The sequence below is a fragment of the Mercenaria mercenaria genome, chromosome 1 (assembly GCF_021730395.1).
Source record: "Mercenaria mercenaria strain notata chromosome 1, MADL_Memer_1, whole genome shotgun sequence".
Lineage (NCBI taxonomy): Eukaryota > Metazoa > Mollusca > Bivalvia > Venerida > Veneridae > Mercenaria > Mercenaria mercenaria.
The window spans coordinates 23,191,095-23,207,805 of record NC_069361.1 but is presented as its reverse complement, the minus strand read 5'-3'; the positions used below and the strand labels follow the sequence as shown (position 1 = coordinate 23,207,805).

The 16,711-nt window shown below is 35.5% G+C and overlaps 1 protein-coding gene and 1 non-coding gene across 4 annotated transcripts in view; one reads left to right on the top strand and one right to left on the bottom strand.

Annotated features, from left to right (window-relative positions):
• The first annotated feature begins 3,046 nt into the window (after positions 1-3,046).
• The window catches only part of LOC123543788 (extracellular tyrosine-protein kinase PKDCC-like), a 29,363-nt gene continuing 15,698 nt past the window's right edge, over positions 3,047-16,711 (top strand). The window contains exon 1 of one of the 3 annotated variants that reach the window (XM_045329864.2): positions 3,047-3,188. The gene's annotated coding sequence lies outside the window, so the exon portion shown is untranslated. Of the gene's footprint in view, positions 3,189-7,619; positions 7,803-11,483; positions 11,519-16,711 lie in introns of those variants that run through there. The other 2 variants (XM_045329857.2, XM_045329870.2) reach the window with 2 other exon arrangements.
• Positions 4,839-4,910, bottom strand: Trnah-gug (transfer RNA histidin (anticodon GUG)). The gene has a single exon. It is a non-coding gene; the product is annotated as a tRNA-His (tRNA).

Sequence of the window (16,711 nt, the reverse complement as noted above, 5' to 3'; positions counted from 1 at the left end):
TAACGGACCAAGGGTACATTGATAATTTTGGAACTTCATCAAATCGCTCAAAAGGTCGTTTTTGATGTTGTCTGAGAGTGTCAGTATATGCCTCGGATGTAAGATATAACCGTATTTGAGAGCTGCAGACCTAGACATTTCAGAAATATTTTCAAAATAAATTTCGTATAATAAATGTTGATTCTTCGGAAGCATGAAAGGGCCATCAGACGCTAATACGTTCTATTACGTTAAGGCTGCGGAAAGGATATATGGATGAGAAATATGTAGACAATGTAAACCAGAAAGTAGACCAGAATGACCTCACAACCACCTTGGAACGTTCAGTGAGTGGCTAAAACACCAATTGAGAGTTAAATTGTGTGCAAACCCTCATTGATAATTATGATTCTAAGTTACAGAACAGTACAAATGCAAGTTACCCATACGAATCTTTTACACACGTATTCGTAACAGAAAACATGATATGTAAAACACACAATTCACTCGTAAAAATACTTATAAAAAACCAAATTAAGGCACCATATAGTATTACGTAGGTAGTCAATGCCATCGTAGAAAGCAGAAAAACTAGAGGAATATTATTACGAGCGGTGACACATGTCAACGCAGCCACAATGGGCTTTAGAACTATATAAATAAGCCACCCAGACGTTGTGTCCAACTGTAAAGTGCTGAACACCAAACAAAAAGCTACACACTAATATTTGACGCCCTCCGTGACGAAATTCAATGTACAGACGGTTGAAGTGACGTCAGTACACGGTAGACGGTAGACGGTAGACAGATAAAACAAATTGATGTCATATTACGGAATTAGTATTTTGATGTATTGAAATTTATGTGTTTCATTATATGTGCCGCTCTCAAAGCATTATTCACCAGAAGAATAGAGACTTGTGTAATAAAACAGTTTTGAAACTGATTATTAACGACTGCTTATTGTAGGTTCCTTTCTCAGTCGGTAGAAATATATTAAATAGTAGAACGCTTGGAAGCACTAAATAGAAATTTAAACAAGAATTCGAAATTGCAGGAAATAACTTTTTGCCGCGGTAATGGTTTTCATAATTATTTCTAAAGGGTATAAGGCATTAGACTGAAATTTAATTTCAAAATGTTCCATTAACTAAGCAGGATAATGAAAGTTATGGGCAATTTAGATTTTTTTTTGTCTCAGAGTGGTTTGTGACATATTAAATGCTATATTGGACATTAATAATGTAAAAGGCATTTATATTTGCCATGTGGTTGAACAGGAAACATCGATAGTCTCAATTAAGAACAAACATAAATAAATGCTATTAAGTATGTTCACCGGCAGCATTCAAAAACTATAAACATTATAACTCAATAACGAAATTTCTGTTTGAAGGGTGGAGCAAAATATGTAGCGAATCTATAATTTTTTTTAAATAAGTTCTGCTATGGATAGCGTAATTAAAACACTCACATTTCCAAATATTCAGGTAACCTTAACACTGTGTATGGTACCCGAAATGAAAAAGACAATTAACTATCAATTCTGATGGTATTACATGGGGATCATAATGCGTAACGAAAGAATTTTAACATCGGTTGGTAGGGAATAGTATAAATCTGTGAGTGTAGATTATACATCCATTGCTCTGGGCCCTATAATTTTTTTTTAGCACTCAGAAAATTGTAACTGAATTAGTTAATTCGCTGAAATTTCAGTTATTGCTTTGTCATCATTAGTACTAAAGCTGTATGGTTTCTATTTTTATATGTTCTAAACGTTTAAACAAAGCTTGAATGACATTTTGACAATATAATATTAGCTGTCAAGTTAATCTATCACCAAAAATAATTTAAACTTTACATAGCACTTCGCATTTGTAAAAGGCAAATGTGTAAATTATTACAAAGTATAGAAGCATTCATCTAGTCATCATTAAATAGTCCATTATATTCTATATTATGTTATACTCATTTATCTCAATCACAAGCACCACAAACACTGCAAAAACCATGTCTGTATGTAATTAAGTAACGTACAACTGTACATTTCAAAACTTTATACAGAAAATGGTGGAAATCTATCTTGACAGGATTGATTTCGCTAGCATTGTTGAAATGTAAAGGGTACAAAATTAACTGCATATCTGAAAGGATAACGATTTCATATACTGAATTTCATCAGTTGAGTGTTATATTTTGAAGTACAATCCCATTCTATAAATGCTTAAAAATGTCAGTGGTTGAAAAATGTTTCTGAAGTTAGAAAATAGAAAAAAGGGGAAACTCAACAGGTCGCTCATGCTAGAAGTTAGGCTATTTACTCAAACTATTGCTTTCTAGTTTTAGAGCTGCATTCTAAGGCATATATCATGTCGTTAAAAGAAATTTGTACCATTGGTAAGTGTGTCTTATGAATTCTGTTTACTTTTTCACTGATCAGTACGGGAATGAAAACGCACATTACATAGTAGAAAGTGTTATAAGATGAACCTATGAAATAGTTTAACTGAATTCTGTGAGAAAAATAGAAAGAAAAATATACCGACCGATACTTTCCCAAATCATTAATATGATTCCTAAAAACAAGTACACGCCGTTTTGAATCGCATCGCGTGACATTCATGATTATCGACAAAAATTGAACCGACGCCGAGTTCAAAAGAGGGAGTAAACAGAGAGAGAAAAGTACATTGTTGGAGGCAGTGCCTTTTGGGTTGGTAACTGATGCAGCAAAACATACTATGGATTAGGTTTTATGCTCAGGTTATTATAGAAGAAACAAGACATAAATACCAGATGTCTATCTGCACAAGGATATGTCCGTCCCCGGCAAGCATTTCAAAAATATAAATCATGTTGACCTTGCCAATACACGAATTTTTCCTGTTAATACATGGCGGATCCAGTGAAATAAGTAGTTTTTATGCAAGAATGCCTATAAATTTTTTTTAACATAGTAGTTTTCTTTCTATGACGATACTTGCGAACGTTTTACCTCAGACACACTCACATACCCGGTCTCAACAAATACTGGCGGTACACCTTTACAATGCCTGTTGTGTCACCCGAGAATATTGATAAAAGGTGATTCAATGATAACTTTTATCAAAATAGTCCCTATGTTTATTGTATTACATGGAGATGCATGAATGTGGGACGTTTAACGAAAGGAATTTTAACATGTTGTAAGGGAAGAAGTATAACTGGTGAGTGTTTCATGATTTAAACTACTAATAATTGTAAATCTGCCTCTTGTTTGAAATATAATTGTTTATTTTAGCACTTACAGTAAACAAATTGAACCGTGAGTATATTGTTAATTGCGCTAGAAATTCAAGTTTAATTGCAATATAAATGTACATTCATTACGTACTAAACTTTTACTCAGGTATCCTAGTTTTAACTGGTTTCTAAAGTTTAAACAAATGTGCTTTTTGAATAAACATACCTTTACAATATTAATCTTTATTTGCTGTCAAGTTAATCTATCAACCATAAAATAATTCTTTAATTCTTTACATAGCACTTTCGCCTTATATTGTTAAAAGTGCCAAAATGTTGTAAAATTATACAAAGTAGAGAAGATTATCATCACATCAGTTTAAAGTCGCAAATAAGAAACAGTAAACCTCAGTGTAGTTGAAACAGTGAGGGCATGGAAATTCATTGGCATTTGAAAATTTTTATTAAGCCACAAGGTTAAAGAGCACCCAATACAAATGTACATTCAACAGTAACACTACAGTATATATAGAATAAAACGCTTCGATGATATCTATGAACTTGAGCAACCAACACAATTAGCATATTAGCAACCAATTTTCTCATTTAAATGTGACGAAAACTAAACAAAAGAATTTTGATACGGGTACATATAACATTAATTACAACAGTTTCGGATAGTAGCATTTCCTACCAAATGAAAGTGTTTAACAGGTTAAAGCATAGCAAAAGTTCCTTCTAGGGCACATCTAGATCTATATAAATTTATAATGATCATCTTGTAAAATTTTTCTTGCACATTGGTCATCAATGTGTGAAATCCCAGGATTGGACACAAGGACAATACCATTGTACCTTAATGACATTTGACATTCTCTACCCTCCTCCCCCCCCCCCCCGTTTACGCGCCCCCGGGGGCGTTACATTTTTGCTTCAAGGGGGCGTTTATTTCTGCAACATAATACAAAAAAAAGACTAAAATTTTGAAAGAGAACTACTATGTTGTTTTCTACTTCCTAAAAATGTCAAGTCCGCTATTTCCACAGTATTTACGCTAACGTAAGTTGTTAAATCCAAGAACAAAGTCAATCCATTACCATTTTCGGTTGAGTAAATACGGCAATTAAGAAACACTGGCTGTACACATTGACCTGATATGTCCACATGTAGTGTACCAATCGAAGCGTGAATTTGTTGCGCACAATGAGAGGGTGTCTTCACATATTGACCATGCATTCGGAGGTGAAGACGTATGTTAACCTTTGTGACAAATAAGATGTTCGGCATGTTTCAAGAAAGCCATTTTTCCATCCTCGGGTTTAGTAATATGTACGTGTAATCCGCGGAGCGATTTCAACCAGAGAGTCGCCTCAATTAGGAAAGAATAATTGTAACGTCATAGGTTATTTCTAGGGTCATGGAGTTTGATTGGCCAGGTTGCAGCTTTAGAGGTCTGCTGCTCAGTCAAGGGTGACTTACCAAATCTCAAGAGAAGAAGCAATAACATGCTTTGTAACTATGTAGAATAAATTAATTGTTGAGAAAAGCCAGTTGAAAAAATAAAACGAAATTAGAACACCGTCTTAAAGAAAAGAAATATTCAGCAGTGCCGAGACAGCAACTCTGACAGATATTGCCGTGACCAGGATTCGAACCTGGGTTGTCGCGGCCACAACGCGAAGTACTAACCACTATACGATCACGGCTGTCACGCTGAACTATTAGTTCGGCTATAAAATGTTGTTATGTAGCCAGTTGGTAATTGAAATACTTTAAATGCACGACTGTCGTGGGACTAACTACTGTTACAATAACGTGCAGTCTTATACGATAAACCAGTTTGACATGTTTAGCGATAACACATTTGTTTCTACATCGCTGACGCGTCACTGACTAAATAACGTGCAGGTTGTAGGCTGAGAAAATTCACCTTGATAAATAGATTCTTATTAAAAACCATATAACCTTAGGACGGCCAGCACATATTTATGCAATCTCGCCAGGCATATGTATGTTTTTGACAACACAGAAAATGACGTCACTCGACCTTCAGTTATTTCCTGAAGTAAATAAAATGAAAGTAGAAATGCTAAACTTGAAAACGAAAGCCGCATTTTGATTCGTGGATAGTCAGGGGTCACGCGCAGGGGTCACCCCGTCTAAGTGTATGTGCGTGGACTTCATTTTTTTTTCTTTTTTTTTTTTGCTATTGGGGAGCTAATTTTCAGCACTTTATTACGAATTGAAATTACCTGGGCTTTAGTACAGCATGTCAGCTTTTAATCTATGAAAAATATTTGAGCTCTGGATAAACACAAATCCCACAGGGGTCCGTAACGGACCAAGGGTACATTGATAATTTTGGAACATCATCAATTCGCTCAAAATGTCATTTTTGATGTTGTCTGAGAGTGTCAGTATATGCCTCAGATGTAAGATATAACCGTATTTGAGAGCTGCAGACCTAGACATTTCAGAAATATTTTCAAAATAAGTTTCGTGTAATAAATGTTGTTTCTACGGAAGCGTGAAAGGGCCATCAGACGCTAATACGTTCTATTACGTTAAGGCTGCGGAAAGGATATACAGATTTCCTAAAATGCATTTTAGTTAAGCCCTTTTTGTCTCAAACGTCAGTTTTCGTACAGACGTGTTAAAAAATGTCGAAAAAGCACTGATTTTTAGATAAAAAATGAATTCTGTAATAACCTTAGGACGGCCAGCACATATTTATGCAATCTCGCCAGGCATATGTATGTTTTTGACAACACAGAAAATGACGTCACTCGACCTTCAGTTATTTCCGGAAGTAAATAAAATGAAAGTAGAAATGCTAAACTTGAAAACGAAAGCCGCATTTTGATTCGTGGATAGTCAGGGATCACGCACAGGGGTCACCCCGTCTAAGTGTATGCGCGTGGACTTCATTTTTTTTTTTTTTTTTTTTTTTTTTTTTTTTTTTTTGCTATTGGGAAGCCAATTTTTAGCACTTTATTACGAATTGAAATTACCTGGGCTTTAGTACAGCTTGTCAGCTTTTAATCTATGAAAAAATATTTGAGCTCTGGATAAACACAAATCCCACAGGGGTCCGTAACGGACCAAGGATACATTGATAATTTTGGAACATCATCAAATCGCTCAAAATGTCACTTTTGATGTTGTCTGAGAGTGTCAGTATATGCCTCAGATGTAAGATATAACCGTATTTGAGAGCTGCAGACCTAGACATTTCAGAAATATTTTCAAAATAAGTTTCGTGCAATAAATGTTGTTTCTACGGAAGCGTGAAAGGGCCATCAGACGCTAATACGTTTTAGTACGTTAAGGCTGCGGAAAGGATATACAGATTTCCTAAAATGCATTTTAGTTTCGCCCTTTTTATCTCAAACGTCAGTTTTCATACAGACGTGTTAAAAAATGTCGAAAAAGCACTGATTTTTAGATAAAAAATGAATTCTGTAATAACCTTAGGACGGCCGGCACATATTTATGCAATCTCGCCAGGCATATGTATGTTTTTGACAACACAGAAAATGACGTCACTCGACCTTCAGTTATTTCCGGAAGTAAATAAAATGAAAGTAGAAATGCTAAACTTGAAAACGAAAGCCGCATTTTGATTCGTGGATAGTCAGGGGTCACGCGCAGGGGTCACCCCGTCTAAGTGTATGCGCGTGGACTTCTTTTTTTTTTTTTTTTTTTTTTTTTTGCTATTGGGGAGCTAATTTTCAGCACTTTATTACGAATTGAAATTACCTGGGCTTTAGTACAGCATGTCAGCTTTTAATCTATGAAAAAATATTTCAGCTCTGGATAAACACAAATCCCACAGGGGTCGGTAACGGACCAAGGGTACATTGATAATTTTGGAACATCATCAAATCGCTCAAAATGTCATTTTTGATGTTGTCTGAGAGTGTCAGTATATGCCTCAGATGTAAGATTTAACCGTATTTGAGAGCTGCAGACCTAGACATTTCAGAAATATTTTCAAAATAAGTTTCATGTAATAAATGTTGTTTCTACGGAAGCGTGAAAGGGCCATCAGACGCTAATACGTTTTAGTACGTTAAGGCTGCGGAAAGGATATGATTGTCTGACTTTTCGTTTCAGACAATGGCAAAATAATTCGCCAGCTCTTTTCGCCTTACTTTTTGAATATTTTGAGCTGTTTGTACAAAATATATCAGAATGTGATCTTACTTTGTATTAATTCTGTGTTATTAATTTACAATTTGTTCTGATATGGTAATTTAGATCCCATGAAGATTTGCAACACTTTTACCTTGTAGTCCTATTTTATCTTACCTATTTTATTTTCTTCCTTATGTAAAGGTGAAGCGTAAAATATATTTTATTTCACTCTGGGCACATTGTTAACTAAACACAGGCGTACTATCATATCCTCAAATTACACACACCGTATCTGGTATACTGTTTTTATAAATAACACAGCGCCGTAATCTGGGATATATCAAAACATCTCTGTCTGTAGTGAATTAAAAGCTTTTTATTATGCTGAAAGAAAGTGCCCACACAATTTGGATGTTTCTATTTGCTCGTACATTGGATGTTATACAAATGCTTTAAACGAGGTACACTTTTTATAAAATTATATCCTTTTTGCATTTTAAATATAATTTCAAGCAGATGATATATACATACCATAGACAATAAAGTAGTTTTGATTATTTAAGTTTGACTAAAGTTTGTTTGTTCGTTTTGGATAAAGCGTCGTTTTTAATAGAATTTACAGTTATGTATACCAAATTGAATGTTCCTAGTTTCTGAACCAGTACTAACTTGTTCTCCGCAAGTAAATACTAACTTCTCCACATGAATCAGATATAGAGGATGAAATTATCTTTTATCAAGTCGTCATGGGGAACATACGCCTCGCCCAAGGATCGAACTCACGACCCCGCGATCCATAGATCTGCGCTATCCATATTGAGCTAAGCGAACGAGCTAAAATCTATCAGTTATGCAATGATTTAAACCATTTTACGTATAGAAAATTAATTCTGACATATTCAATTATAAAACAATTAATATAAAAATCCTGTCTTCTTACGTCTACATTCACATTCTCAATGATTTATATCTCGTTCTGTCAGCTATAAAATGCAAATAGCCATCTTATTTATTCTGTTGTTAATTATGTAAAGTAGTTTTCTGGCTCTTAAGGGCTCCATTTATCGAATGATTCATTTACGAAACATGGCAAAACTTTCTTTCTAAAATGTAAACAAATATTATTTTTCTGCGTGTGCTGTCTTTTTTGAATACGCCCTGTTTTCAGTGCAGTGTATAGCTTTTCTTTTTTTCTTTTTATTTATTTATTCTTCATTCATATAATACCATACCAAATTGTTAAACTATATACTCAAGGTTGTGTCCGCATTGAGTATATAAAACTCATCAAATAGATATGATTAAATGCTCCACAAGTCTTAGAAAATTATCAGTTGTTGTTGAAATATTGCTGTAAAAACAGAACGACTCATGTTCTTGTTTCGACTGTCTATATGAGCCGTGCCATGGGAAAATCAACATAGTGGCTTTGCGTCCTGCATGGATCCAGACCAGCCTGCGCATCCGCACAGTCTGGTCAGGCTCCATGCTGTTCGCTAACGGTTTCTCTAGTTGCAATAGGCTTTGAAAGCGAACAGCAAGGATCCTGACCAGACTGCGCGGATGCGCAGGCTGGTCTGGATCCATGCTGGTCGCAAAGCCAATATGTTGGTTTTCTCATGGCACGGCTCATATAACTTAAAGATTTGGAAATGTTGATAAACATAGACTTCAAATTCACATACAGGGGTTGTCTTTTCTGTGAGACACAGGAATTGGCCATTCTTAAGCGGCTTAAATATGTTTTGTTGTAATTATTTATTTCAATGACTGGACACAAATAACTGACAACATTTTTTTTTATTTTCTAAACGAAGATATATTTGGTATAGTTTCGATAAAACAGTATTTGTTTATAGGCAAAATGTTGATTCCGATAGAAATAAATACAGTATCTTTAACACCATTTACCTGCAGTTAATATTTTCGTACAATGGACAAATCAGTAGAGAGAACTTGACTTTGATTAATTTGATAGACAGAATTAAAACTCAAAGACAAAATGTATTTTTAAATGCCTAATCCATTACTTTATATTCAAAATTATGCGCCGAATTGCTTCACAGTCCTTTGAGATTATGCTACATGTTCACAATTTTTGTAAAAAAAAAAAAATAACAAAATAATGTTTTCACGCAGTCTTGCAGTATTGTTCATTATAAGTAATAGAATGCTACATTTGGATTACGGAAATAGTATAGAAAGTAATACAGCTCCCCGTGGTTTCATACTAGGTATAACATTCATAAAAACTACTTAAATGGCATAATGCATTAATTTGTAAGGACGAAGCTGTCACATTAGCGTAAAATCATACACTAGTCTATTTACATGTGAAATGTAAAATGGAAAGAGGAAACAAAATTTAACATTGCCAGCAACTGTATAAGTAATTCTATTATATGTTTAAATATGTCAAATAAAGTTTTAACAATGCGCGGAAAATAAACCTAAAACAGAAATGACGTCATGACGTTTTAAATGCGCACATTCAATATAGTTAAATTCTACCATTACAGAGGCGTCTGTTGTATATGGAAGCCCTGGAGGGACAACTGATTTCCGTACTTCCCACTTCTGACTTCTAACTTTTGTACTTCTCACTTCCAACTTCTTGACTTCCTACTTCTAACTTCCACACTTCCGACTCCTAACTTCCGCACTTCTGACTCCAAACTTTCTGACTTTCGACTTCTGATTTCCAGCTTCCACACTTCTTACTTCCGACTTCTTGACTTCTTACTTCCTACTTCTAACTTTCGCACGATTGATTCTGCCTTTACGGCCAGTGTAGATCATGATCAGTCTGCACGTCCGTTCAGTCTTATCATAATCTGCACTGTTCGCCATTCAGTCAGTATCTTTTTGGTAAGCACCCCTTTTACTCAATGCTACTGTCCACTGGAAGATGGACAAGTTCGTTATAGAAACTTAGCAGGTTAAAGGTTAATACGCTATTTTATACGTTTTTAAATGTTTGTTGTTTTCGTCGGCATTACGTATTAAAATTATTATTGAATTATGTTCATTCCTACAAATCATTTATCTATTTTACAAATGTATTATAGAGGCGTGTCTAGTTAGTTCTTGCATATATAGCTAAATAAGTATTATGTTGATTAAGATAAATGGATTTCTGTTGAAACAAGAATATACAAGTATATTTCCGTGTTAAAGCGCACTCATACTGCATTTCGAAATGTTCAAAAATAGAAGATCTTTTCAAGATACTCTATTTCACTGTTATCAAAACAACAAATGTTTAAAGAGGATCAGATCAAGATATTCAGCTACGAGCGTTTAAATTCCAGGTTGATAAATAAATCACAAGAAAAGATGTGATGTGATTTGAATGAGTATAATTGTCGACCATAATTATAGACCTTTATTTACTGACAATTTTGTCCCACTCACCAAGGCATTATAACGTAACACTTAAATTTACATGGCTTCTATTTAAATGTCAAAATACATCGGACAAAAAACAAAGTTTTGCGAAAGATTTTCAGTGACATACTGATAAAATAAAATCAGTTTTAAAATATTTATCACGGCTATAGAACAGTAAATCCCTTGTCAAAATATTGCGTGCTGTTGAAATGGCGGGGTCAGGATTTTTTTCTGTGGCAGTTGAAATGATTGATAGTCCGACATAGCTTAAAGAGGTCGTCTTACATCGTCTTAACAAATATAATAAAGATCGGCCGAGTCGCACATTTCATTTATCATCAACCTAATTGAGTTAACTTTAACCTATATATATAGATGCTTAAAAAGTAACATAAATTTAAAACAGATAAACTCCAATATGAAGTATTAAATGTATACAAACCATTTCAAAATTCAAACATCTCATGTCGGTTCTTCCTGTCGAACCATGAACTAGTTAAAGTGCGTGTAAAATACATCTATATATTTATGAACTCAATATTTTTCAGTAAAACTATTCATAAATTCCATTCATTTAGAAACGTTAGAAATTAGATAAACGTTCATTCAAAAGCTGTATAACTAAAGTATAGAACCACGTTTAAGTTAATACATGCGATAACTCCTTTAATAGTAGAGGTATTATTTTACCCGATGACATTTGTAAAGAATATTTAAACTGTTGTTATAGACCAAGGGGACACGATACAAATTTAAACTTCAACAAAATAACGGATGTGTAGAAAAGGTTTGTTAAAATTTTTGTTTGCATTTCATACATTTTTGAAATGGTATACTTACATTTTAACATTTTATTTATACTAGATAGTGATTTTTTATGTCCATCAGCTGCTTACCATCTCCAGAATCATTAGTACAGTTTTTTTTGGGAACATTATGTTTTGAAAATATCATGTACATGTACATCATTTCTTGTTGCTTTTCAGCAAACATGGCTATTTATCATAGTACTTAAATCTAATACAAGATTCTTGATAACACTTGATAAAACAAAGAGCTTAATTAACCTTCTGGGTAAGGCTTATCAATTCAATTCGATTAAAGAGTTAATTGCATAAAGCATGTAGCTACAATGCATATACATCATTATATTGTTATAAACTCCAGTGAGAGAAGATACAATTCTGTGTTAAAAGTGTTGACACAGTTCATAATCCAAAAGATTTGTTCACTATTTGTATGCAAACAGTTAACAAATTTGAGGATTTTTGTCCTTTTTCATTTGGTTTTCATTCGTTTCATTAGTATCATGTTTACGTTAGGCACAAGGGCAGTGAGAATACCCAAGTTCACAACGTACGTGCAGTTAATAAATAAAGACACGTTCAAGAAAATAAATACAGTTTTGGGACCTCGTATTGTTAATGTTAATAATGACAGACACATCGCCCTTAAATTACCCTTAAATGATCGATCCGAGACTTCTTCAGAAAACAGCAGACCTTCCTTTGCTACGAATAATGTCATCAAAAGTGCAGACATGGCAATTGCGATTGCTTTCGACCGCCTGTTGAGATAGAAAGATTGACATGTTAATGAATGAAAAGTAATTTCTGTATTAGATACAGTAGCAGTCTCACACATTACAAATTGGGAACCTAGGAAATGAATTTGTTAATGATATTTTTCGTTGTGTAGCGATTACTGAGGTTGCACAGGAAAAATATCATAATAGTGATAGCTGTTCATATTTTAACGTGTAGAAAAAAAAATACATGTCTCTCCCCGGACTTTTTGTTTTCGAGAGGAACGGAGAGCATAGGTAGAACGCATCGCTTCTGACACGGATGGATATCTTAGGTAGAGCGTCTCGCCTCGGTCTGTTTGTTTCAGGGACGGATGGATATCTTAGGTAGTAGGTCTTGCTTCGGACTGTTTGTTTCAGGGACGGATGGATATCTTAGGTAGTGGGGTCTTGCTTCGGACTGTTTGTTTCAGGGACGGATGGATATCTTAGGTAGTAGGTCTTGCTTCGGACTGTTTGTTTCAGGGACGGATGGATATCTTAGGTAGAGCGTCTCGCCTCGGTCTGTTTGTTTCAGGGACGGATGGATATCTTAGGTAGTAGGTCTTGCTTCGGACTGTTTGTTTCAGGGACGGATGGATATCTTAGGTAGTGGGTCTTGCTTCGGACTGTTTGTTTCAGGGACGGATGGATACTTAGGAGGGGTCTAGCTTCGGACTGTTTGTTTCAGGACGGATGGATATCTTAGGTAGTGGGGTCTTGCTTCGGACTGTTTGTTTCAGGGACGGATGGATATCTTAGGTAGTAGTCTTGCTTCGGACTGATGTTTCAGGACGGATGGATATCTTAGGTAGTAGGTCTTGCTTCGGACTGTTGTTTTCAGGACGGATGGATATCTTAGTAAGTAGGTCTTGCTTCGGACTGTTTGTTTCAGGGACGGATGGATATCTTAGTAGTGGGGTCTTGCTTCGGACTGTTTGTTTCAGGGACGGATGGATATCTTAGGTAGTGGGTCTTGCTTCGGACTGTTTGTTTCAGGGACGGATGGATATCTTAGGTAGTGGGGTCTTGCTTCGGACTGTTTGTTTCAGGGACGGATGGATATCTTAGGTAGTAGGTCTTGCTTCCGACTGTTTGTTTCAGGGACGGATGGATATCTTAGGTAGTAGGTCTTGCTTTGGACTGTTTGTTTCAGGGACGGATGGATATCTTAGGTAGTGGGGTCTTGCTTCGGACTGTTTGTTTCAGGGACGGATGGATATCTTAGGTAGTGGGGTCTTGCTTCGGACTGTTTGTTTCAGGGACGGATGGATATCTTAGGTAGTGGGGTCTTGCTTCGGACTGTTTGTTTCAGGGACGGATGGATATCTTAGGTAGTGGGTCTTGCTTCGGACTGTTTGTTTCAGGGACGGATGGATATCTTAGGTAGTGGGGTCTTGCTTCGGACTGTTTGTTTCCGAGAGGAAAGGGGAGCATAGGTAGAACGCATCGCTTCTGACACGGATGGATATCGTAGGTAGTGGGTTTTGCTTATGACTGTTTGTTTCAAAGACGGATGGATATCTTAGGTAGTAGGTCTTGCTTCGGACTGTTTGTTTCAGGGACGGAATGATCTCTTAGGCAGTGGGTCTCGCCTCGGTCTGTTTGTTTCAAGGACGGATGGATGTCTTAGGTAGTGGTTCTCACTTAGGACTTTTTGTTTTATGGATGGATGGACATCTTGGGTAGTGGGTCTCGCTTCGGACTGTTAGTTTCAGGTACGGCTGGATTACTTAGGTAGAGGGTCTTGCTTAGGACTGTTTGTTTCAGAGACGGACGGGTAGACGGACTGAGAACCTAGGTAGATGGTCTCGCTTCGAATTTGTTTTTCAAGGACGGACGGAACGTTTCAAGGACGGACAGAGAACGTAGATAAAGGCTCTAGATTCGGAGTATTTGTTTAAGAGATGGAGCACTTAGGTAGAGGATCTCCAATCGGATTCTTTGTTTCAAGGATTAAGTAGAGGTGGTCGACCGGGCACACCGTAAGTACTCAGTCAGGATGATGTTTTTAATGTTTTTCACTTATTCTGCTAAGTATTAAATTATGAAGTTTTACATATAAAACAAAATTCAAAGATAATATAATAATATGTAATGAAATATTATACATATTAAGCTACAAAATAAACAAGAGGATTAATGAAATATTGGTTACAAGGTATATCCATGGGACATATGGATAATTACTTTCAAGGAAGCTTAACCTTACTTTTATGGAAATCCATTCACTCAAGTGGTAGTCGGCATAATTTAATATCGTATATTTGAAAAGGTAGACATCATTCTCATCGTATGAGCCCTTATATCTTCATATTATTTGTAAAAAAACACACTTTCCTTTACTTTAAATTTTCTGTGTTGCTTCTGTATGACGTCAGTGAAACATTTTCTTTGTTTTGCCAGTAATTGCATTGTAATTATGTAATCTATATAAACCCAAACAGTAGAATTTCTTTGTCCATGCTAGTCTGTTTGGCACCGCATTCGCTCAGATCAATATTCATCACGTATCTTGATATTCATTATCATTACCATGAACGGTATGTGTTGGCACGTTTTCAGCAGACCATTCTGTTTGTATATTTAATTTTTGGCAAGTGCTTTTTCTGCATCATTACTCAACATTCAGTGTTATCTTAATAAAAACTATAAGAAGATCCTTTGGAAGAAATGAAAACTGCAATGTAAGAAAATAGTAGACTCGGGTTGACTGAGGCTGTTCATGAGAGGTAATGGCATATGCAACACTCCCACGCCTCCCCCTCTCCCAAGCGTCGGCTTAATTAAGCGGGATAAGTGAGGTGGACTCTAACAGCCATAAGGTCCAGATAAAAGCACTGAAGCACATTGCGCAATAAGAATCTCAGTTAAGAATTTTACTCCTGTTTAATTTGTTTTTATTTCAACACAATCAATATGATTTTTTCTGATTGTTTGCTTTTATATTTAACACTCTGCATTTCAACTCTGCAAAGCATATCACAGAACGACGTCCTGTCGCTTATGACGTCATTCTAACATCGTGTAATTTATGCATACTTGAATAAATGTATCAAAAATCCGTTCTACAGCATAGCTTATTCGATTATTGACCCATATAAATGTTTACAGATATTTTGAAACATTTGTCATATAATTTGTCTAAGTAAATAAAAGTAAACTACACCAATTTCAGATAAATTATGATTTTATTCTGTCAGTTCTCATTTAGACATTTTTACGTTTTGCTTATTCACGCAAATATCATACATCATATGCACTTCCGTCACGGTAATATTATTACAGTACTGTGGAATGTATTGACTCGTATCCTCCAGAGCACACGACATACTGTCACTGTGCAGATAATAGACAGTCTATGTCTTTTGTGTGTCATAAGCGTCTTATATGGAAGCAATTACAGAATTGAAAAAAAAAACGAAACAAAAAAACAAAAACAAAAAATACAACAACACTCCACATCCCCCCCAAAAACATAGACAAAACATAAAAAAAACAAACAAACGAACAAACTAAACAAGGAGTAACTTGTTAGAGGTAAGGTTGCTCTTGTATTTCAGTTAAGATGCACTGCACTGTGCGTTATAGAATTTTAATTGGCTATCTGTCGTGAATCATTTGTAGTTTTATATCAAAACTTGAATGATAATTGTCAAATTCAGTTCGAACTAATCGAAATACATGGAAAACATTTGTAAAAACACCAAGGCAACAAATTAGGCAATATTTTACGTTGATATATTTTCAGGTCTTTTTGGATGATAGAGTTCATTTAATTTTATTTTGATAGAATTCTGCTTATGCCGGTACCAGGGAACGCGTGAGGGATACTGCACATTTATTTTACCTCTCACGAACAAATTTAATCAAAAAGATGGATCTTCTTGTAGAATGTATTAATATAATGTCTGAGAATTGTTTTGCTTTCTTAACATATATTTGTTTTCTCTTTCTGAACTATTTTCATTTCATTACGTGTTTAATTGTTTCCATTTTGTAGTCGGAGCGCGTACGTCTGTCAGTATGTTCAGGAGAGTGCCTAGATGTTTTAAGCATCACAGACAATAAGGAAGCCTTCGGGCTCATTGCTGGTCATGATAGAATCATCTCTCTGTTATATATGTACAATTACTAGTGTGGTATAATATTTCATTAGCGCCATAAATTATTCCTGTTGATGTAGTTCTGCCCGTACAAATGTCGCAATGTGATTTTAAAACAGAGATATATGAGCCGTGCCATGAGAAAACCAACATAGTGCTTTGCGACCAGCATGAATCCAGACCAGCCTGCGCATCCGCGCAGTCTGGTCAGGATCCATGCTGTTCGCTAACAGGTTCTCTAATTGCAATAGGCTTTGGTAGCGAACATCATGGATCCTGACCAGACTGCGCGGATGCGCAGGCTGGTCTG